Here is a 24131-nt window from a genome sequence, read left to right as displayed (position 1 = left end):
TACAAATAGACAGGACTCAAGTTTCATTATAAAAATTGGGGTTGAAGAAGAAACGAGAGAAAACTCACTTCCAGGACCCCGCACAGCTCAAGATCAAAGCTGCCAGAATACTCTACATGACCATGCTGTGCAGCAACTGAAGCTTGCCTGGCTAGTAGGAGGAAGATCGCCTGCGCTCGGGAGTCGTGAGCATTGTATGCTTAGTGTGTGTATTCTGTTTGGATAACTCTTAATAAATAGAGGGTAAGGATATTCCTGTGTAAGGCTCTTTCACTGGGAAAAGACCCCTAGAGCCCTGCATCCACCAGGAAGGGGTGTTAGCCCTGAGCCCACAAAGGGGTAAAGTTGGGTCCCTTACTTCCTGACTATCAAAAGAGAAGGTAGGAGGTGAGAGCCTTAAATTGTGCAGGTAACAGAAGAGCCTCAGGGCACATATGTTGCCCTTCTAGGCATTGCTAGTAAAAAAAAAAAAAAAAAATACCTGGCGTTGCACTCAAGGCATATGTGCATCTCCAGTGGGCTCCACACTGACAACACACTCAAAGAACCTACATTTCCCACTGTAAGAAGGTTATTAACCAGAGTCCCCTGGACAAGTGCCAACTTGGGTAATTACATTCTGCCTGCCTAGATTCCTCCAGCAAGTTCAACTGGATAAGGTATATTTCGCTTCTGTCCTAAAACTGTAGACTAATGTTACTGCATTTCACTGCAACCAGAGATGGCTGCATTTCAGGGATGGATGAAATGATCTTTTGATGTAGGCCCCAATCTTGCAATGAGCTCTATGTGAGTGGATTCCTGCGCCAACATGGGAGCTCATTGCAGGACCAGGGCCATCATCCTTAAAGTGCATTGGGATAAAAAAGCCCTGCCTAAATATTGGAACAATATTATCACATGAGGGAGGGAAAAATATATATAAAGCACACTTCCTCATTGCATCATTTAAATTATATGGGGGAGGGCTGCTAATAAAACATTAACAATAAAGATTTTGATTTAGCTTTCAGATTTAGACTTTAGTAATCTTCCAGAGGAAAAGGCAGCTGAATACGTACAGTATTTTGCTTACTGAATATTTGATGGTTTTGTTCTAAAAATAAATCATAGAATCATAGAATCATAGAATATCAGGGTTGGAAGGGACCCCAGAAGGTCATCTAGTCCAACCCCCTGCTCAAAGCAGGACCAAGTCCCAGTTAAATCATCCTAGCCAGGGCTTTGTCAAGCCTGACCTTAAAAACCTCTAAGGAAGGAGATTCTACCACCTCCCTAGGTAACGCATTCCAGTGTTTCACCACCCTCTTAGTGAAAAAGTTTTTCCTAATATCCAATCTAAACCTCCCCCATTGCAACTTGAGACCATTACTCCTCGTTCTGTCATCTGCTACCATTGAGAACAGTCTAGAGCCATCCTCTTTGAAACCCCCTTTCAGGTAGTTGAAAGCAGCTATCAAATCCCCCCTCATTCTTCTCTTCTGCAGACTAAACAATCCCAGCTCCCTCAGCCTCTCCTCATAAGTCATGTGCTCTAGACCCCTAATCATTTTTGTTGCCCTTCGCTGTACTCTTTCCAATTTATCCACATCCTTCTTGTAGTGTGGGGCCCAAAACTGGACACAGTACTCCAGATGAGGCCTCACCAGTGTCGAATAGAGGGGAACGATCACGTCCCTCGATCTGCTCGCTATGCCCCTACTTATACATCCCAAAATGCCATTGGCCTTCTTGGCAACAAGGGCACACTGCTGACTCATATCCAGCTTCTCGTCCACTGTCACCCCTAGGTCCTTTTCCGCAGAACTGCTGCCGAGCCATTCGGTCCCTAGTCTGTAGCGGTGCATTGGATTCTTCCATCCTAAGTGCAGGACCCTGCACTTATCCTTATTGAACCTCATTAGATTTCTTTTGGCCCAATCCTCCAATTTGTCTAGGTCCTTCTGTATCCTATCCCTCCCCTCCAGCGTATCTACCACTCCTCCCAGTTTAGTATCATCCGCAAATTTGCTGAGAGTGCAATCCACACCATCCTCCAGATCATTTATGAAGATATTGAACAAAACGGGCCCCAGGACCGACCCCTGGGGCACTCCACTTGACACCGGCTGCCAACTAGACATGGAGCCATTGATCACTACTCGTTGAGCCCGACAATCTAGCCAGCTTTCTACCCACCTTATAGTGCATTCATCCGGCCCATACTTCCTTAACTTGCTGACAAGAATGCTGTGGGAGACCGTGTCAAAAGCTTTGCTAAAGTCAAGAAACAATACATCCACTGCTTTCCCTTCATCCACAGAACCAGTAATCTCATCATAAAAGGCGATTAGATTAGTCAGGCATGACCTTCCCTTGGTGAATCCATGCTGACTGTTCCTGATCACTTTCCTCTCCTCTAAGTGCTTCAGGATTGATTCTTTGAGGACCTGCTCCATGATTTTTCCAGGGACTGAGGTGAGGCTGACTGGCCTGTAGTTCCCAGGATCCTCCTTCTTCCCTTTTTTAAAGATGGGCACTACATTAGCCTTTTTCCAGTCATCCGGGACTTCCCCCGTTCGCCACGAGTTTTCAAAGATAATGGCCAAGGGCTCTGCAATCACAGCCGCCAATTCCTTCAGCACTCTCGGATGCAATTCGTCCGGCCCCATGGACTTGTGCATGTCCAGCTTTTCTAAATAGTCCCTAACCACCTCTATCTCTACAGAGGGCTGGCCATCTCTTCCCCATTTTGTGATGCCCAGCACAGCAGTCTGGGAGCTGACCTTGTTAGTGAAAACAGAGGCAAAAAAAGCATTGAGTACATTAGCTTTTTCCACATCCTCTGTCACTAGCTTGCCTCCCTCATTCAGTAAGGGGCCCACACTTTCCTTGGCTTTCTTCTTGTTGCCAACATACCTGAAGAAACCCTTCTTGTTACTCTTGACATCTCTTGCTAGCTGCAGCTCCAGGTGCGATTTGGCCCTCCTGATATCTTTCCTACATGCCCGAGCAATATTTTTATACTCTTCCCTGGTCATATGTCCAACCTTCCACTTCTTGTAAGTGGTTAAATTCAGGAGAGGGTTGAGTGCAATACTACTGTCCTGTTCAATTTTCCTTTTCTTTTTTAAAAATGATTGAATGTCTTCAGAGGCGGCTGACATTTTGAATGCAAGGAAGAACAGAAAGCAGCTAAACACCCACAGAACAAGAAGACACCTAGATAGGGCTGACTCAGCACCACTCAGAATTCTCACTCAGCCTGCATCAAATGTCAATGTTCTGAAAAATGCTGCACAAATGTGCTAATCCAAGCACTTAGTATTATCCACCAATTATTCTTTCAGCTTTTCTCTCGCTCTCCTTCTCCAACTGAATAGCTCGGATACAGAAATGAAACATGCAATTCCATATTAGTTAAGCAAACAGGGCACTGGCAGTAAGTAAGGTGAGCATCATGTGCCATGAATATACATGTTACAGGACTAATTATAACCAGTATTTCTGTACATACCACCTGTTACAAATCAAGCAGTGGGGAAATGTTCTGCATGGCATTCAATACCAGGCTGCAGATAATTGATTATAGCTGAAGCAGTGTGAAAAACTGATTTTTCTGAGAATGTTTCTGTGAGATTAGCAACTTGATGCCTGTCGTTCTTGCACTAGTTGCTGGAAATATTCAGTAAATACGATATGGCGCAGAGAGGACAGCATTCCACCATAATGTCTGATTAGTAATAAGCATTTGCTCTTCTATAGTATCTTCTATTTAGAATCGCAAAGAGCTTATCAACACCAAGGGCTGTATGGGCGAGCAGGGAACATAAGTGGGAGTAAAACTTGCCCACATGCTCCTGTGCAGCCTCCCTGGGCCCTGACTTGAGCAGCTGTGGGAGCTCAGAGCATCTTAAAAATCAGGCCCAAGATGCTTCAAACTGGGTGCCTAAAATGAGAGCACACTTTTGAAAATTTGCCCAGTCATACAGTGAGTCAGTGGCACAGATCGCAATAAAACCCAGGAGAACTGACTTCCAGTCCCTAGAGGCCTGATTTTCGTAAGTACTGAGCACCCACAACTCCGAGCAAAGCTAATGGGAGTTGCAGGTGCCCATCAGTTCGGAAAATGGGCCATAGAAGGTAGTACCACAAAAACAGCAGGTCAGAGAACCTCTTCTTTGGTTGCACTGCAGACTGACTCCATCAGTCTGTTTGAGTCTGCCCCTGCTAATGACTACTTATAGTAACAACTGACCTGGGATTTCCACTATAATCCCCCTTTTTCTCCTGCCCTTGGCATTTACATAGTCAGATCATTCTGAAAAATTCTCTTTGAGGCTAAAACTTCCCACATTTGGTCTCCACACAGAGGTGTTTCTGGGAAGTCCAGGGGAAAAACCCTTCAGCCATTTTTAAAAGCGGAGAACCCCCACCTCTCTCACACACGCACTTTTCCCAAAATAACTGTTCAGAGGCTTGCATCCTAATGGGCCCTTCTGAAAGGCCAATATGAAAGCAAACCCTAAGAGTATGGCTGAATGCTTTTCAGACTGCCAATCTGCTCAGAAACTTTTAAACTTGTTAAGTGTGTCTAAGTGCTCTGTATTCTGGCATTTAAATGACCAACAAAACACTATTGCTCATTACTCAAAGCACAGAAATAGCAACAAAAGCAGATTTCAGAGTAGCAGCCGTGTTAGTCTGTATTCGCAAAAAAGAAAAGGAGTACTTGTGGCACCTTAGAGACTAACAAATTTATTTGAGCATAAGCTTTCATGAGCTACAGCTCACTTCATCAGATGCATAGCTGTAGCTCACGAAAACTTATGCTCAAATAAATTTGTTAGTCTCTAAGGTGCCACAAGTACTCCTTTTCTTTTTAACAAAAGGAGAGTTTACTTTCCACCTAAGAGATGCTATTAAGAAGAGCCACACTTTGATATGCTCCCAGGGAGGTGACATGGCTTCTGGAAGGAGAGGTGGGAGACCTGGGCTCCATTCCCAGCTTCAGCATTGACCTACTGTGTGATCTCGGGCAAGTCCATTTGCCATTCTGTGACTCAGTTTCCTTGTCTGCAAAATGAGAATGATACTTACCTTCCTTGTAAAGGGCTTGTGGAAAGGTGCTAACTATTATATAGTCAGCAAAAAAAAAAAAAAAAGCTTTGGGCTTGTTTGTGCACCTTCATTGCATTTTCAAAAAACCTGGAGAGGGAAAATCTTCCAAGTATTACGTCTTCCAATCCCAGGGAGATTAATCTCACATAGCGTAAAACAGAAAACAGCTGATTGTATTCAAAGACTAATATTTCAATCAGCACTTCTAAATAGACAATTACTATCAATGTATCCAAGGAGCAGGATAGCCTATCCTATGGTGCTCTGTGTACAAAGCTTGCTGGTCTGGGTTAAGTTAGGAGGAGGAAAGAAGAACTAGAGGACATGTGAAGGTGGTTCAGGTGGAAACCTGCTCTGAAATCTGCTAACACCATTTTTCACACCTAAATTGCCCTGAAGAGAAAGAACAGTAAAATCTACCTGTAACAAACTATACAGGGTCTGGATCTCTTTCCAGGGGCCAATACACCCTATTACACTAACTTATTACTCGTTGTTTAATTTTTTTTTAAAGCTGAAACTAGATTTGGGAAGGAGGCAGTCTAGTCTGAACTCCAAAAAGGACATGCCCTATCAAGGAGAAATGGAGACGGCGAAAGAGTTACTCAGATTGCATGTGACTTTCCCCCCACCTGGCAGAGAATTGCAATTGAGAAGGAGGATCCCAGTGTGAACATTCAACAGGAGCGATATCATCAGCAGGGAGAAGATACTGCTAAAGATCTTCTCAGCTTGCTAAAGTTATGCACCTGGAAGGAACTTAACCTGAAACAGCCAAGAGGAAGAGTGTGAGTTCTGTATATGGGCTAAGGCTCACAAGAGAGCTACAGCAGAGAGAATGACAGTGTCGACAGCAGGAGCCAAAGGCAGTCTGATGAGATGCTTTGCAGGCTTGAAACAGAATCAAGAGACAATTACTGTTTTATAGCTGTATTCAAAATACTGTATATTTAGCTGACATGTAATGCGGAAAGATTTGCTTACTCCTGCAAACACACACTGATAAGAGAAAAAATATTGAATTAATTCCTTCCAAAGATTACCCATGATTCATTTTTCTCCCTGGTAATTTTTCCTTGCATAAATCTTTGCATGATCAGGTTTACTTTCTAAACTAATTAAATTCATTCTTCCCTTTTCTACTTTGACAGCTTTAGCAAAGTGTCTATGCCAGCAAAATGAATCTCTTAAATCAGAGACTCCTGCAAGGGTTTTGTAGACTTCCTTCTCCAAAATGTTGTTTTTAGTCTGCTGAGAAATCATCATCTGTACAAACTATTTCAGTCTTATTGCTACTGGAAGTGCACTAAGGATTATTATCTATACAACAGGGAGTCATTAGCTCTTCCCTCAAGCAGGTTTTTTCACCTGGGAATTTTCACAGATTAATTCAATAGTCTTGTATAGTCTGCACTGCAAACCCCAGCCAGAAGTCTAACAGCAGTTTTGCAATTATCTTGTTCTCGAAGATTCTAAATTATTTATTGATTTTTAAAAAATTATATATGTTTTTTCATTTTACGTTTTAGAGAGAGGAAATTATGCTATAGAGGAAAAACAGAAACACAAACAAAAATCACTTCTAGGATGCTTATTTACAGTGACAGAATACGAATTAGGAAAGAAAAATTGTCTACATACTATATTCGGTGCTAACGTTACCAAAACTGAAACTCTGATACCACTGAGACGAGAGGTAAAGCCAAACACATCTGCATATGTTGGGGTGGCAGGATCTCACACAATGAAAATTTAGCAATTTTTTTTGGAACACTGAAAATAGCAAATGTATATGAATAGTGAAAAATGTATATGAAGGTAGAGAGTAAATGAATGACACTGAGGCTAAACTGCAGATACACATACAGCACAGAAATACGGTGAATAATTTAAACACAGCATCCTTCCAAGCAACAACAGTCTGACTGCATGGATTTGGGGCAGTGGAGGGAAAGTCACACTTGCTTCAAAGAAACCTAATCCAGTTTCAGAGTAGCAGCCGTGTTAGTCTGTATCCACAAAAAGAACAGGAGTACCTGTGGCAGCTTAGAGACTAACAAATTTATTTGAGAATAAGCTTTCGTGAGCTACAGCTCACTTCATCGGATGCATGCAGTGGAAAATACAGAAGGGGGATTTTATATACCCAGAGAACATGAAACAATGGATGTTATCATACACACTAACGAGAAGTGGTGTCTCGAAGATAGCTAGGAGTGCTGGTAGCATAGGGCCTGAGGACGGAGTCTACATAGCCAGACAATCCTGCTGTCAGGGCGCCAATGCCTGAGATGATGGGGCATCCAGGATTTACAGGTTTATGGATCTTGGGTAGCCGATAGAATAACCCTGGTCGGTGTGTCTGTGCGGATTTGCTCTTGTGCTTTTTCAGGGAGTTTCTTGAGTAGATGGTGTAGTTTCTTTTGGTAACCCTCAGTGGGATCAGAGGGTAATGGCTTGTAGAAAGTGGTGTTGGAGAGCTGCCTAACAGCCTCTTGTTCATATTCCGACCTATTCATGATGATGACAGCACCTCCTTTGTCAGCCTTTTTGATTATGATGTCAGAGTTGCTTCTGAGGCTGTTGATGACATTGTGTTCTGCACAGCTGAGATTATGGGGCAAGTGATACTGCTTTTCCACAATTTCAACCCATGCATGTCGGCGGAAGCACTCTATGTAGAAGATCGAGTTTTTGGTGCAGCAAGGACCAGCAGCAGAGATGGTAAGGAGAGGCCTCCTCACTAAAGTGGCTGGATAAATCCTCAATGTTAAATGTGTTTGGGACTCACCAACAAGCAAATTCACAGGTTCATTTGGTTGGAAATTAAAGTGACATGATTCTTTTATTGTGCAATTTTCTTGTTATGGTATCAAGTGATTTCCTCCATATCCCTACAAAGGAACTTGAATCAATAAAACCAACCCCCTGGGGCTCTTGTCTCACAGTCATTACTTTCTAGTTTTCTTTTAGTGTCAACCCCTGACTCTCTTCCTCTTCGAATAGATAAATCTATTTTCTTTGCTACTGTATCCAATTCTTAATACAAAACAGCTGAGTGAGCATGGCAAAGAAGGTGCTCCAGGCTTTTCCCCCAAATGGACTGATTTAGATATTCTGCAATAGCCTGTTTGTTGAAAACTGGATCATCTTGTACATACTAGGCATTTGTCTACTAAAACCCACAAATTCATACCGACTTCTCCTTATGAAAAATCTGTAATGTGTAAATTATATGAATCAGTTTTATTTTCCAAGCACAAAATCCTTGAACATACCGTAACCGTTTTCTCTTTCTCCAATACTTCACAGTTTTTATGGCTTTTCTCACCTGAGTCTCTGTGACGTAAACCCACTTGCTTTCCTCCATTAAAAGTTCCTTCCACAGCTTCTGCCCTGCATTCTAAATTATTCATTCTGGTTGTCATCTGCTTCAATTAGATTCCCTTATCAAAGTAATTTAAAAAACAGAACAGAGTGAAGATATTCTCCTATTCTACCTAAATGCAATGTGCACGGCCACAGAAAAACATAGGACTATAATGCAAAATTTCTGTATGTATTTTAGAACCAAAAACATAGCAGAAAAGATCCTCTGTTTCATAACAATTCATCATCTGCCCTGATGCCTTACATGGTATAAGAGTCCTTTCTCTATATGTGACATAATCAGATATAAAACTATGGACTAAATGGACAGCTAGCACAGGTAGGGACAACTCCATGTATCCGCCTATGGCTTGATACCATGACTTCAAATAGAGGCTCTGCAAAAGTAGGTGAACTCTTAATGAACACTGATCTTGATTTCATGTAAATAGCCGGTTTCAGAGTAGCAGCCGTGTTAGTCTGTATTCGCAAAAAGAAAATGAGTACTTGTGGCACCGTAGAGACTAACAAATTTATTAGAGCATAAGCTTTCGTGAGCTACAGCTCACTTCATCGGATGCATTTGGTGGAAAAAACAGAGGAGAGATTTATATACACACACACACACACACACACAGAGAACATGAAACAATGGGTTTATCATACACACTGTAAGGAGAGTGATCACTTAAGATAAGCCATCACCAGCAGCAGGGGGGGGAAAGGAGGAAAACCTTTCATGGTGACAAGCAAGGTAGGCTAATTCCAGCAGTTAACAAGAATATCAGAGGAACAGTGGGGGATGGGGTGGGAGTTAGAAATACCATGGGGAAATAGTTTTACTTTGTGTAATGACTCATCCATTCCCAGTCTCTATTCAAGCCTAAATTAATTGTATCCAGTTTGCAAATTAATTCCAATTCAGCAGTCTCTCGTTGGAGTCTGTTTTTGAAGCTTTTTTGTTGAAGTATAGCCACTCTAAGATCTGTGATCGAGTGACCAGAGAGATTGAAGTGTTCTCCAACTGGTTTTTGAATGTTATAATTCTTGACGTCTGATTTGTGTCCATTCATTCTTTTACGTAGAGACTGTCCAGTTTGGCCAATGTACATGGCAGAGGGGCATTGCTGGCACATGATGGCATATATCACATTGGTAGATGCGCAGGTGAACGAGCCTCTGATAGTGTGGCTGATGTGATTAGGCCCTATGATGGTATCCCCTGAATAGATATGTGGACAGAGTTGGCAACGGGCTTTGTTGCAAGGATAGGTTCCTGGATTAGTGGTTCTGTTGTGTGGTGTGTGGTTGCTGGTGAGTATTTGCTTCAGATTGGGGGGCTGTCTGTAAGCAAGGACTGGTCTGTCTCCCAAGATCTGTGAAAGTGATGGTTCGTCCTTCAGGATGGGTTGTAGATCCTTGATGATGCATTGGAGAGGTTTTAGTTGGAGGCTGAAGGTGATGGCTAGTGGCGTTCTGTTGTTTTCTTTGTTGGGCCTGTCCTGTAGTAGGTGACTTCTGGGTACTCTTCTGGCTCTGTCAATCTGTTTCTTCACTTCAGCAGGTGGGTATTGTAGTTGTAGGAATGCATGATAGAGATCTTGTAGGTGTTTGTCTAACTTAGGCTTGAATAGAGACTGGGAATGGATGAGTCATTACACAAAGTAAAACTATTTCCCCATGGTATTTCTAACTCCCACCCCATCCCCCACTGTTCCTCTGATATTCTTGTTAACTGCTGGAATTAGCCTACCTTGCTTGTCACCATGAAAGGTTTTCCTCCTTTCCCCCCCCTGCTGCTGGTGATGGCTTATCTTAAGTGATCACTCTCCTTACAGTGTGTATGATAAACCCATTGTTTCATAAAAAGAAAAGGAGAACTTGTGGCACCTTAGAGACTAACAAATTTATTAGAGCATAAGCTTTCGTGAGCTACAGCTCACTTCATCGGAATGCATCCGATGAAGTGAGCTGTAGCTCACGAAAGCTTATGCTCTAATAAATTTGTTAGTCTCTAAGGTGCCACAAGTTCTCCTTTTCTTTTTGCGAATACAGACTAACACGGCTGCTACTCTGAAACCATTGTTTCATGTTCTCTGTGTGTGTGTGTATATAAATCTCTCCTCTGTTTTTTCCACCAAATGCATCCGATGAAGTGAGCTGTAGCTCACGAAAGCTTATGCTCTAATAAATTTGTTAGTCTCTAAGGTGCCACAAGTACTCCTTTTCTTTATGTAAATAGCCTTATCTACAGAGAAAAAACCATGATACAGATGCAGAATAATTCATTGTTTCTCAATGGAATATTTTTCAAAGCTGCTCCTAACATGAAGTTTCCTTTGATTCCTCACAAAAGGCAAAAAATGAACTAGAGCAAAGATGAATGGTTATATTTTATTTTCAGAGTTGGGGAGGGAGCTGTTTTCTTTGTTTTAAGGAGAAAGAAAAACTGCCACCATTTAATCATGCAAGGAAATAATTGCTCTAGTGCAAAAGGAAAATGTGTAATTGATTTCTGAAAGCCTTGGTTGGCTTCACAATCAGGGCTGCTTAACTGGTTACTGAACAGCAACATGGAAGGCAAGAGCAGCTGTTCCAGCCAATCATTCAGAGTCACTACACATTGCAAACCCTGTCTTTAAAAATAAATAATAGGGATCACTGAGAAGTAGAATTAAGAAACAATTATTAAAAATGACACAGCTGGCACTGACTTTCTAGTCCTGGATGCTAGAAAGCATAGTCACTCCCTGCAGCAGTTACCAGTAACAGCCAATTAACCCAAGAGTGACACAGCCTAGGCAGTGCTGCAAGCAAGGTAGTATTTTTTAAAAATGACAAAATTTTATGGTCTCATGTCAATGAGCTCTGGAGACATGTTAAAAGTTAATAGGAACTGAAAAATCATGTGACTGAAAAAACTTTAGTAGCATTGAAGACCATCTTTTTATTTGCCTTCACTTAATTTCCAGATACATTATATTTAGAGACGTATTCCTTCTTTGTTTAGTCCTGTCGTAGAGTTTTCAAATGTGCATTACCTTTCCAAGGGTAACTGGTTTCATCAAATTGTAACAAGAACATGTCTATAGCCCAGCCACATGAGATTCAGCTTCTCAGCCTGCTAGATAGAATCTGGGAGTAACCAGAACTTGTTCTTTCATTAGAAAGCAGGACTGAGAGGCAGGGGAAAAAAGGGACTGGAGGTTCAATTCTGCTACCCTGACGTACGTTGTATAGGACCTTAGTCCCCATGTAGTCTCATTCACTTCAGAGAGATTACCTGTGGAGTAAAGTATTAGACTCCAGACATCAGAATCCAGCCCTCAGAACATACAACTGCACTGAAACAGTTCATTTTGTAAACAACATGGTGATAAGAGAACTGCTACCCATTATATAAGTTAATTTTTGTCGCATATGACTCAGTGAATGAAACACAACAGGGTTTACACTAATCCATTTTCTAACCCCAAAAGATTGATACTTAAAGCACTTTTTTAAAAATGACATTCATCCCTTATCACTGTCAGTCCCTCCCACTCCCCTGCCTTCTTTAACACAATACTCTTGGGGATGCAGTGGAGGGCAGTCATGGTGACACAGTTTCCTGGATGATGAGTGTTAAGACAGACCCTGGGGAGCAGATTTTCAGCACAGGGATTTAGCTATACACTTCCAATTAATGGTAACAACAGCTGAGCAGCTAAATCCCTGTGTCCAGCACTGAACAATGTTAATTTAAGCTCGGGGTTCCCATTTTATGTTGTTTGCTTGTTTTAATTCAAACCAACAACAGAGCATTGAGAGCTACTACAAGAAAAATATATAGGCCCATCTTACAAGCACTTACAAATATTGGTTACTTTATACACGTGAGAAACTGTTTTCATGATCAAGACTATATTTTGGTGTTTATTTAAATAAATTAAACTTCTCTGAAGAGCAGCATCAGTGAATGCACAATGACTTACTGTACTTTTCCAGGTTTCAGAATGGTAGCTGTGTTAGTCTATATCAGAAAAAACAACGAGGAGTCCTTTTGGCACCAGTCTCTAAAGTGCCACAAGGACTCCACACTATTTTTGTACTTTTCAGAGTTAATGGGCATTGTCATCTTAAAAATTACACCTCTGTTTGAAGAACTTTTACTTGCTGTACTATTTTGTGCAAGTAACCGCTATGATAACTATAAATGAAGAAGACTGAAGACTTTATTTTTCATTAGCTTTTTCAGTCTGTTTCCTTTGCGCATCTTCAATTCACAGTCTATAGCCAGTTTCAATGGTTCCTTCTGTATAGTCTGTAGATCAGTTTCCCCTGTTTGTTTGGGTCTTTCACACAGCAACAGGGGAGATAAAGCCTAATTGTAAGACATCAAAAGCTAGAAGGGATACTCATGGGCAGGGGTAGGACTAGCTACTATTTTTCACTATTTTCTAAGTTGACTAGATTTCAAATGAACAGTATCCCTTAAGGGTCCAATTTTGTTCCCTTTGAAATCGGTGTCACACCATGGGCTCAAAATGGGATGAGAATTGGGCTCTAAGACTCTGCTCTTCTGAGGTGCTGAACACCCTCAGCTCCCCTTGACATCAGTGGCAGGGGGTGCTCAGTACCTTGCAGGATCAGACCTTAGATGCCTAAAAAAAAAATAATAATATGATAGGCCAGTAGTTCTCCAAAGTTTCCATTCTCCAGGCCTCTTCTAGAAGTGAGGAATTTTCATGCACCTTGCTCCCTACCCAACCCCTATTCATTCATCTTGGCTTGGGACTCACACGGTTTAATATTGTGGACAATTAGAAACTAGGAAGGGCTTTGCAGCTGTTTGGGGGTAACAGGGGCCACATGTGAAAATCACTGCTGCATTGCTTGTCATTTAGCAGAATCCATTTGTATATTGAAACTGGGTTGTAAAACACATATCACAGGAGCACATTTTGACTAATGTTATCAATATCATGCCATACTTTGCACTTCTAAAACACCTTCCATCTTAAGCTCTCAAAGCACTTTACAAATATTAATTAAACCTCTTACCAACTTGAGATCCCATACTATTATGTCCATTTTGAAATAAAGACACAGAGAGCTTAAGGAGTAGAAGCCTGAATTCCTGACTTCCAGGTTTGAGGTTAGATTATTTTATTTTCTAACTTTACATATCAAAACAAAAGTTTTGAGTTTGGCTGGATACTTGAAATGTTGGATTCACAGCAGCAGCCAGGACACTGCCTAATGACAGTGATTTCAGTGTTACAAGTCCAATAACTACTGGTAATTTATAAAAGGCACTTTACCAAGAAAGGCACAGAAAGCAATATATGCCTTGCAAGTGAGTCTGGCAAACTCTTGGGAATCACTAGATATGCCTGATGTGTACAGGTTTTTTTTCTTTCACTTCATCATACTGCATGAAATATTGATGCAAAACAGAATGCATTGTTTGTTCACTGGGACTGAAGCACATGGATAGCTTGTATTTTTATCACAAGACAGGAATAGAAACACCACATGGGAATGGATGGAACTCACTAATGTTTGCCAACCAAAACCTCTCATTAATTCCTTGATTACGGCTTTCTTTTTTCATTTGAAGTCCATTTTAAATCTGTTTTTAACTCTTACCTCTCTACCCCCAATACTTCTACTGGTTCATGTGATTGGTGGCACCTTACCTAATATAAGGGAATGAGATTCAAAAAGCAAAGCAGATGACAGTGCCTGCATAGACTGGGCATAGTCCAGGTAGTATGAGTAGACCAGGTAGTAATAGTTCTGATCACGACTTCTCCCAGGGGCACTTTTTCCAATTAAATTTTGTTCTCTCAATGTACTGCTGACTTTCCTATATGAATAATAATACTGCTTGGCATTTAGAATGCTTCTCCTAGCACTTTACAAAGGTGTGTATGCACCAACATCCCCAGTTTAGAGGAGGAAACTGAGATATGGAAAAAAGACTTGCAAACATTGAATCGGAGGCTGATCTAGGAGTAGAAACCCGGGGTGAAATCTTAGCCCCACTGACGTCAAGGGGAGTTTTGCCATTGATTTCAAAGGGGCCAGGATTTCACCCCATGTCTGCTGATTCCAAATCTGCTGTTAGCCCAATTTCCTTGACTATGATTGTATAGTATTTACAAGATAATCCTCATACTAGGTAAAGCCATTTCACCAATCTCATTTCTGGTATTTTAATCATTTAATAGTAAGGTATGCATCAGGGTAATTAAATGGTTCCAGCCGAATACACAGTCGTTGGATTCTATTTTTTTCTCCCGCACAGCAATTACGATTAGCGGTTTAGTATACACATCAACACAAAAGACATCATCATCCAAGAACTGCTGCATGACAATAATCCTCTAGCACCCATACACAGAGAACTGACAATCAAACCTGTTTCAGAACTGATTCCATTGTTTACATCACATTCTAGATCATCTTGTTTAATTCTGTTTGATTTTAAAGCACTGCTCCAGCAGTATATTTTACTGATTAAATTTTCATTAAATTTAATGGGCAGCAGATTTATAAATAAATAAAAAGAAGTTCTTCTTCACTCAGTGCACAGTCAACCTGTGGAACTCCTTGCCTGAAGAGGTTGTGAAGGCTAGGACTACAACAGGGTTTAAAAGAGAACTGGATAAATTCATGGAGGTTAAGACCATTAATGGCTATTAGCCAGGATGGGTAAGGAATGGTGTCCCTAGCCTCTGTTTGTCAGAGGTTGGAGATGGATGGCAGGAGAAAGATCATTGATCCTTACCTGTTAGGTTCACTCCCTCTGGGGCACCTGGCATTGGCCACTGTCGGTAGACAGGATATCCTAGATGGACCTTTGGTCTGACCCAGTATGGCCATTCTTATGTCATCTTAAAAAAAATCATTTGCTGAACTAATTAATTATCTGTGTATTTTGCTGCCTTTTCCAAACCATTATTTATCACACTGCAACTATAGGAAATCGGCCACTCACTACATACTTTTTTCCAAGGCACCTTATTAAAAGTGAGAGCTCTGTGCTTAGAGAATCATAGGACTGGAAGGGACCTCCAGAGGTCATTTAGTCCAGCCCCCTGCACTCATGGCAGGACTAAGCATTATCTAGACCCTCTTAAAAATCTCCAATGATGGAGATTTCACAACCTCCCTAGGTAATTTATTCCAGTGCTTAATCACCCTGATAGTTAGAAAGTTTTTCCTAATGTCCAACCTAAACCTCCATTACTGCAATTTAGGCTCATTGCTTCTTGTCCTATCCTCAGAGATTAAGAACAATTTTTCTCCCTCCTCCTTGTAACAACCTTTTACGTTCTTGAAAATGGTTATCATGTCCCCCCTCAGTCTTCTCTTCTCCAAACTAAACAAACCCAACTTTTTTCAATTTTCCCTCATAGGTCATGTTTTCTAGACCTTTAATCATTTTTGTTGCTCTTCTTTGGACTGTCTCCAATTTGTCCACATCTTTCCTGAAATGTGGTGCCCAGAAATGGACACAATATTCCAGCTGAGGCCTAATCAGCACAGAGTAGAGCAGAAGAATTTACTTCTCGTGTCTTGCTTACAACACTCCTGCTAACACATCCCAGAAGGATGTTCATTTTTTTTTGCAACCGTGTTACACTGTTGACTCATATTCAAATTGTGATCCACTATGACCCCCAGCTCATTTCCGCAGTACTCCTTCCTAGGCAGTCATTTCCCATTTTGTACGTGTGCAACTGATTGTTCCTTCCTAAATGGAGTACTTTGCATTTATCCTCATTGAATTTCATCCTATTTACTTCAGACCATTTCTCCAGTTTGTCCAGATCATTTTGAATTATAATTCTATCCTCCAAAGCATTTGCAACCCCTCCCAGCTTGGTATCATCCACAAACTTGGCTCCTTTTTTGTATCTTGGCTCCTTTGTTGTAGTGAGCTGCATGTCTACCGTGGTGGTCTCTTAAATGCTTCTGCGTCCATTGTTCCTCCACTGGGCTGCAGCAGACTACTCCTCATGGGAAGCAGAGTCCTAGTTCTCTAGCCCATCAGTCCCAGTACTGAGCTATCCAGTCCCTGGGAAAGTGAATTACAATGGTCCAACAATGCCAGGTAGTGATCCCTTGCTGTCTGTTTTGTCTTTGCTATCAGTCACTTGCCTGTTTTTACTGTGGACTCTGCCTTCCCAATGCTTTGTGGGCTCCCAAGAAACACGTCTGTGCTCAAATTCTCATTTGGCACTGAAAATTTTGAATTGTGCTGCCACGTACTATGGCCCGTTGTCTGAGCTCAGCACGTCAGGTATGCCTTACCTTACAAAAAGCACCATCACTTTGGCTACGTCTACACTTGCAGAATTTTTGTGCTGTCAGTTTCAACGGTGATAGTGAAATGGTGAAAGAAAAGCGCTGGTTTGTGTATTCACTTACTTCCACAGGCGTCAGAGACTGTTTACATTTGCAGCACTTCCCTCGCGGATGAGAGCAGCGCACTGAGGGCAGCTATCCCACAGTGCAGGTCTCTCCATTTTGACAATAGGTCTTGTGAGAAGATGCGGGGGAGGTAGTCGCGGGGCATCTTGTGTCTCTGCACACCTCCTCTCCCCAAACACTAATCAGCTCCAGTAGCTGAGCATTGCTCCAGGCAGGGGATCATTTGCTCCCTGGACAGATAAGTGAGCACTTGCCAAGAAAACAGGAAGGGGAGTTTCAAAGTTCCCGGGGCTTTACAGGGGAAGGGGTGGATGTCTGTTTACTGGTGTCAAAGCAGCAGAGCTGCTGGCCAGAGTGATCACCTAGGCACTGTGGGATATCCTGCGGAGCCTAAAAGCTCTGTAAACATGAAGAACATGTCTTCACTTGCACATCACCGCAAAAACATCACCAGTAAGAGCTGTACACCTCTCGTGGAGATGGTTTTCTTTTGCGGTGAAACTTCTGAGTTTCACTACAAAAAGTCATTGGCAAGTGTAGATGCTCCCATGTTTTTTGCACAAAAAAGGGACTTTTTCTGCTTTAAAATGACAAGTGTAGTCATGCCCTTAGTAGATCACACTTCTTGCCTTAGAGTCCTCCAGATAGTCTACCTCCCAGAAACTGAAATAGTAATCTACTGTGACCATCTAGCTCCTCTCATTAAAAGAGTACAGATCTGTTGCAACTTTTTCCAAGGTTGGGACTTCAGAAGGCTAAGTCTCATGCTGTTGTTGATCACTATACCTTTTACACACCTCCTACAATTCCATATGTGCTCTCGGTTGGGTGTTGCCCAGTAGATACACTACCTGGTTCATCTCAGGAATGCACAGATGAAACGTGTATCTGTATCATCATATCAGCTCTTAAATCTGCTGGGATTATGCTCAATGCCCTTTATACAAAATACTGTTTTGCACACACAGTTCATCCCTCACCTGGCTGTAGGGGGTAACTTCTTGTTGCACTTGTTCCTTGCAATCTGGCCAATCCTGGAGAACAAATCATTTTACTGCCTATAGTACCCATCCTGTTCTGTGCTTTGTTGAATTGCCTGGAGCCGCCTATCAGAAATGTGAAGGTATTCTAGCATGTTGACAGACAATCTCCTGCTTAATGAAAAGGAGTACTTGTGGCACCTTAGAGACTAACAAATGTATTAGAGCATAAGCTTTTGTGGACTACAGCCCACTTGATCAGATGCATAGAATGGAACATATAGTAAGAAGATATATATATACACATACAGAGAAGGTGGAAGTTGCCATACAAACTATAAGAGGCTAATTAATTAAGATGAGCTATTATCAGCAGGAGAAAAAAAACTTTTGTAGTGATAATCAAGATGGCCCATTTAGATAATTGACAAGAAGGTGTTAGGATACTTAATTTAGGAAAATAGATTCAATGTGTAATGACCCAGCCACTCCCAGTCTCAGTTCAAACCCAAGTTAATGGTATCTAGTTTGCATATTAATTCAAGCTCAGCAGTTCCATTCTATGCATCTGATGAAGTTGGCTGTACCCCATGAAAGCTTATGCTCTAATAAATTCCTTAATTTCTAGGGTGCCACAAGTACTCCTGCTCTTTTTGCGGATACAGACTAACACGGCTGCTACTCTGAAATCTGCTCAGTGTATCTGTCACCAGTGGTGACTTTCCTGGGCAGTACCATATCCTCACTTCATAGTGCTGGACTCTCCATAACATATGTTGTAGTCACTCAGGTGCACTCAGCAGTGGCTTCTTCATGATGTTTTCTAACAGTTTGTGATCAGACTGCACATCCACTTGGTGCCCAAAGGTGAATGGATGCAATTACTGCATCCCAAAGAGCACAAACAGGAGCTCCCTTTGTATCTGAGCATACCCCTTTCTGGGTCTGCCAGGGCTCTATTAGCAAATGCTATGGGCTGCTGGATTTGCATCAGTGCTGCTCCTAGGCCTCCATGCAGCATCACACTGTAGCACTCGCTTCTCCGCACGAATGGTGCCTTGCTTATGATTTCCTTTACTCTTCTAACTACCTGCTCTTGGTCTCTGACTATTCCCATACTGCATCATGGTATATGAACTGTCTCAAGGTTCCATAGGCTTTTGATAGGTGTGGGCAGAAACTGGAAAGATAGCTGGCAATCCTTACAAATTGCTGCACTCCCTTCACATGCTTTGGTCTGGGCATTTCCTCAATGGCTCCCAATTTCTTAGGGTCTGGCCAGAGTCCCTGAGTTTTCCTCACTTCAGCGTGTCTGTGTTCAGCCCCAAATGCCATTCCTCCTGGTACCCATTTGGAGTGGTCACAGCTTGATATCAGGGTCCTGCGTTGCCTCTTTCTTGTCATCTCTTTCTCTTACGACAAGAACCGCATCAGCTACAATCTTCCTATCTGGGAATCCCTCTAGTGACTGGTTCAGTTTACACTGGAACACGTCTGGGGCTGGGCTTGTGCCCCTAGTCATTCATATGAAGCCAGTGGTGCAAGTAGGGCAGTATGGTCCGGTACACTGTACCATTAGGATATTTATTGCCAGTCCACTATACTGGAAAGACACAGGAGCAGAACATGGGGTCACCCTCCAGTGCGGCTGTACTGTCCCAAGCCCCACCCCCAGCCCTTCCATGTAGCTGAGTCTCCAGTCTGGGTTCTGTACTGCCCTGCCAGAGGATGGGGCTGGGGGCGGGGCTGGGACAGTACAGCTGGGGGTGGCGGAGCTGCCAGCATGGGGCCGCCGGGCAGCCCCACATTCTGCTCCTTTTGTCACTGCAGTTCCGGAGAGCCTTGTGGTTCAGAAATCTGTATCTGGCACAGTGGGAGGACAGAGCCCCCACTTCCCAAGTAATGTGGGATGGGGAGGGGACAGGGAGAGTGCGGGGGGCCCAGGCAGGGGGCATGGCAGAGTCACATGGGGGTCACGTGCCCCCTTTTAGCTAGTGTCCCCCTCCCTTTTGTGTCCCTCCCATGAGTCGCCTATGTGCAGCGTACCGGTAAGAAATAAATTCTACTTGCACCACTGTATGCAGCACTACCTGCCTAAAGGTGTGACAGTGGTTGGCAGGTGGCTGGATGGTTCATGTAGCTCAATATGCCAGAAACCATTCTTTACACCACAAACAGTGAACACATTTACCCTGCATAAATCAGGCAGCATGTCCTCAATCACTGCTCATGGGTAGCAACTTCTTTTCAATACTCTATTAAGTGGTTTTTGATCAGTGCAGCTCCTCAGTTTACCAGAAGTTTTTCTCACCACTACTGGGCTGCTGATCTATTCTGTGACAGTTGGAATAGCATAATGATGCTTTTTCTTCACAGACCTGCCAGTTCCTTCCTCAATGGCTCCACCAGGCCTAATGGAACTCTGTGTTTCATTAGTGTCACAGACTGCACACAGGGCTCTATTTCTAATTATTTTTGCCTTCTAGGTGTCCATCTCCTTGCAATGTGTTCTTATCTTCTGTTAGAATGCTGGGCTGATCCCCTGGTGACTGTTCTCCCTCCTCTCTCATGTTCAAGATATAGTGGTGTTGTACTGCAGTCAAACCTATGCCTTGGGTTTATGTTTTTTTGCTTATTTATGATGCTTAACAAGGCCTGAAAATGTTTTCTTTTTTGTTTGTTTGTTTTAAAACAGGATTTTTTCCACTGCCCTTTTCTGGCTTTCATGCTGTACTTTTGGGAAGTCTATGGGATGGTTAATTGAAAGGGACAAAAAACAAGGCACAAACTCAATGTTCTTTTCTAACAGGTCACTTTTAAGTTAAAAATAATGATACTGCCTACAAATAATTCCAACTTTGTCCATTATTACTAAGTCCAGGTAAAAAGTACCAGCAACTACAGCAGTCAAGATTATGAAATATTATACAAGAGCAATTGCAAGTATTTGAGATGTATTAATTTTAGCACTTACTGTACTACTTCTGTCATTTGTTTCCAAAGGGAATAGGGAAATGCGAAGTCAAAATTTACTAAAGCTGCCTGCGTTTATAACTTTGCTGCAATCTGGAACAATATAAATTAGATATACAAATATAGTTTGCTAAATAAAATTATTAACAGGGCAAGTTCAATAGCAAATTTTGATGAGAAAATATTTCTTCTAAGTTCAATAAGTGAAAAATATAGGCCAAGATTTTCAAAAGTGACTAGTGATTTTGGGAGCTCAATCTAAGATGCCTTAAAAGGGCCTGATTTTCAGAAAGTGATGAGGAGTGGACACACCATCAGAATATCCAGCCCCTTTAAGGTTTCAGGTTGAGCACCCAACAAGTGAAGTATCAAAAAACCAAATATAAAATTGTATGCTGCATGAAACAAAAAAGCTACTAAATCCTTATACAGCCATCATCTCACAAACCCCCTTAATAGATAATTAAGTATAGTATATATATAGTATATAAAGTATAAGTATAGTATATATAGTATATAAAGTGTAAGTATATATCTTAACAAATATAACACGCTAAGAGACCTAGGGTGAAATCCTGGCTCCATTAAGTCTATGGCAAAATTCTCATGGACTTCAATGGGGCAAGGATTTCACCCTCAACCTTTTTATTAAATCTCATAGCTTATCCTAAACTTTCAAGAATTAAATGTACAGTACTGTATGATGACTATCAGAAGTAACAGTTGAATGTTAAATCTAGTGAGGCCTATATCCAAATCATATCAGGCCTGGTACGCATAATGTCACATCCAATTTTATTTCCAAGCTGGAACCTGCGCTCACCAAATTGAGTTGGAAGCTCCCTTGGATGAATGTCTTCAATGTCTACTTTCACTAAAAAGACACTTTAAAATGTCTATTCCTAATGTTTGTTAAGATGACTTTCCAACTGTTTGCAAAGCACCATCTCCATCTGTAACCATAGCCATGACTTTTAATATAATGCTGGCACATTTTCTAGTTTTTATTCTCCAGGCTGCAAAAATTAAACAAAGCACAGTTCAAAAGAAGTGCATTTAAAAAAGGTGATCATAAGGGGATAGCTTAGCTAATAATGGTAATTAGTCCAGTAACTCTCCAGCAGCATAAAATATTTTGGAAGTCTCAGGTTCTTGACTAACTGCAGGATTTTTGCTCTATGGAACAGTAGAGATCACTTGTCACAGAGATGATAAATCTGGACCCTGACAAGAAGTGTCTGTCAACTGTTCCACTCATTAACACCTTTTGCTAATCAGCACTGACTCTGTGCTTGTAGGACACAGCGTACTCTAAGCAAACTGACTTAGAGACATTCCTATGACTGCTGTATACAAGTGGGGATAGGGAAAAGGTAAACACTTCTTCCGCCTAGATACGAAAATTTGTTAAATATTAACTTGGCTGGCTGCTTGGCTGAAAAACAACAGAGTATTAAACAACCCTACTGATTTCTTTCCTCTATGGTTGGTTTTGTGACTTTTGTTCGGTTAGTTTTTTTCTGTGATTTTTGTGTTGCTATAGCATGGCATTTAGCTATAAATATAGCTATCACATTTCTAGTTGTTTATAATTATCCTGGAAAATCGGCATAACCAGTACAAGTCTTTGTCTTTTGTGAGAGGAAAGAGACTGGATTCTCAGGTGTTCTTCATATGACCTTTACTATATGACACTGTTTTTCCAAGCTCATCCCCTTCCCTTTCTCCTTTTAAGCTTCTTGGCAATAATGTCCATGACTACATCTATTGCTGCTATAGCCATGGCAACATTCAGACACTCTGTTACTGGTAAGTGCTCAGCACAGAAGCCTTCTAATCCCATATAAGTATTCAAAATCTCCCATTGGTAGTAACACATTCAGATTCCTTTGTTGTATAGTTTCCTTGATCTAGCAGAAACTCTTCTCTCCCACCCCTACAATGCACTACATAGGGCCCTAAAAATCTATAAATAGTACCTTCTGACCCAGGCTAGAAAAATAGAATTGTCACTTGAGAAGAATGGACTTTTATTTAAAAGCCGTCAGATTACATAAATGGAACCATTTTATGATGGCAAGTGGGCTCAAAGCCATGAAAAATTCCATTCCCCCTGCATCTTTCAGTGAGTATATGCAACAGTTGCTATTAGATCCTTTTAATCTCCATAATATCTGTAGTAATGATTAAAAAAAAATACAAGAGACCGGATTCCATTCTTGGTTACACTGGAAATAAGGCACACATTTTTAACAGTGAGGATAATTAAGCTTTGGAATAGCTTCCTAAGGCTGGTGGTAGATTCTCCATAACTTGGCATTTGTTAAATCAAGATTGGATGTTTTTCTTAAATAGATGCTTTAGGTCAAATACAAATTAATTCAGGGACTTCTTCTGGTCTGTGTTCTACAGGAAGTCAGACTAGTTGATTACAGTGGCCCTTTCTAATTTTATAATCTAGTAATCTAAACCAAATGTCAATCTAGGTTAGTTCCTCTGAAGTTTTGGATTTACATCTGTGGAACTGAGCTCAAAATTTGGCTCACTGCATTCCAATATGTCCTACTGTTCAACATATTAATCATATTCTGCAAATTGATAAGAGACAATAAAACAGTAAAAAGGATAGTTATGTTGGGTGAGTAAAGTATAAGTAGTGGCAGTATAAAGAAAGATGTAGCCACATTTCCTCCTATGTAGAAAGGTGAAGCTCTTTGAGCGAATGGGATCTGGTCCATTATCTTCCTTTTTATAGTAAAGTGCCAATTCTAGCATTGTAAAACTAGCAGTGAAACTAGCAGAAATTACAATGAGCAACACCAATCAATTCCATATCAAATATACAAAAGAACCTATACATTAAACAGAATTATAGGCACCCGCCTGCAAAGGAACTTGACTATAATGGCAACTGTATGAATATGCTTTGATTCCTATGAAGATGAAAGTATTGTTCTTTTCTTCAGGGGGGAAAAAACAAATACAGAAGACAAATTTAAATCAGGCCAAGGTCAAAATGGTCCCTGCCTGAACAAAGATGTAGGTGGGGTCAAGGTTACATATCACCTTGAAGGATAAAGCTTCGTTACTTCAGATTGTCAGGGCCATACTCCAAGTTAACTTGCTGTATAGATTCCAACAGCAGTGTTCAGCTGAAAGGAGTGTGGCAGCATAACAATAAATTGGGCTTGAGGAAAAACACAAATGGGGACAAATTCATCCCTGAAATAACTCCACTGAAATCATGTGAAATTATGCCAGGGATAAATTTAGTCCATTAGTCTC

At 41.4% G+C, this 24131-nt stretch overlaps 1 protein-coding gene across 1 annotated transcript in view; it reads right to left on the bottom strand.

Moving 5' to 3' along the window:
• Nucleotides 1-24131, bottom strand: part of ST7 (suppression of tumorigenicity 7) — a 228206-nt gene that overhangs the window by 116691 nt on the left and 87384 nt on the right.

The sequence above is a fragment of the Dermochelys coriacea genome, chromosome 1 (assembly GCF_009764565.3).
Source record: "Dermochelys coriacea isolate rDerCor1 chromosome 1, rDerCor1.pri.v4, whole genome shotgun sequence".
NCBI lineage: Eukaryota > Metazoa > Chordata > Testudines > Dermochelyidae > Dermochelys > Dermochelys coriacea.
Note: the sequence above shows the minus strand (reverse complement) of the source record. Positions and strands in the feature narration are given on the sequence as shown.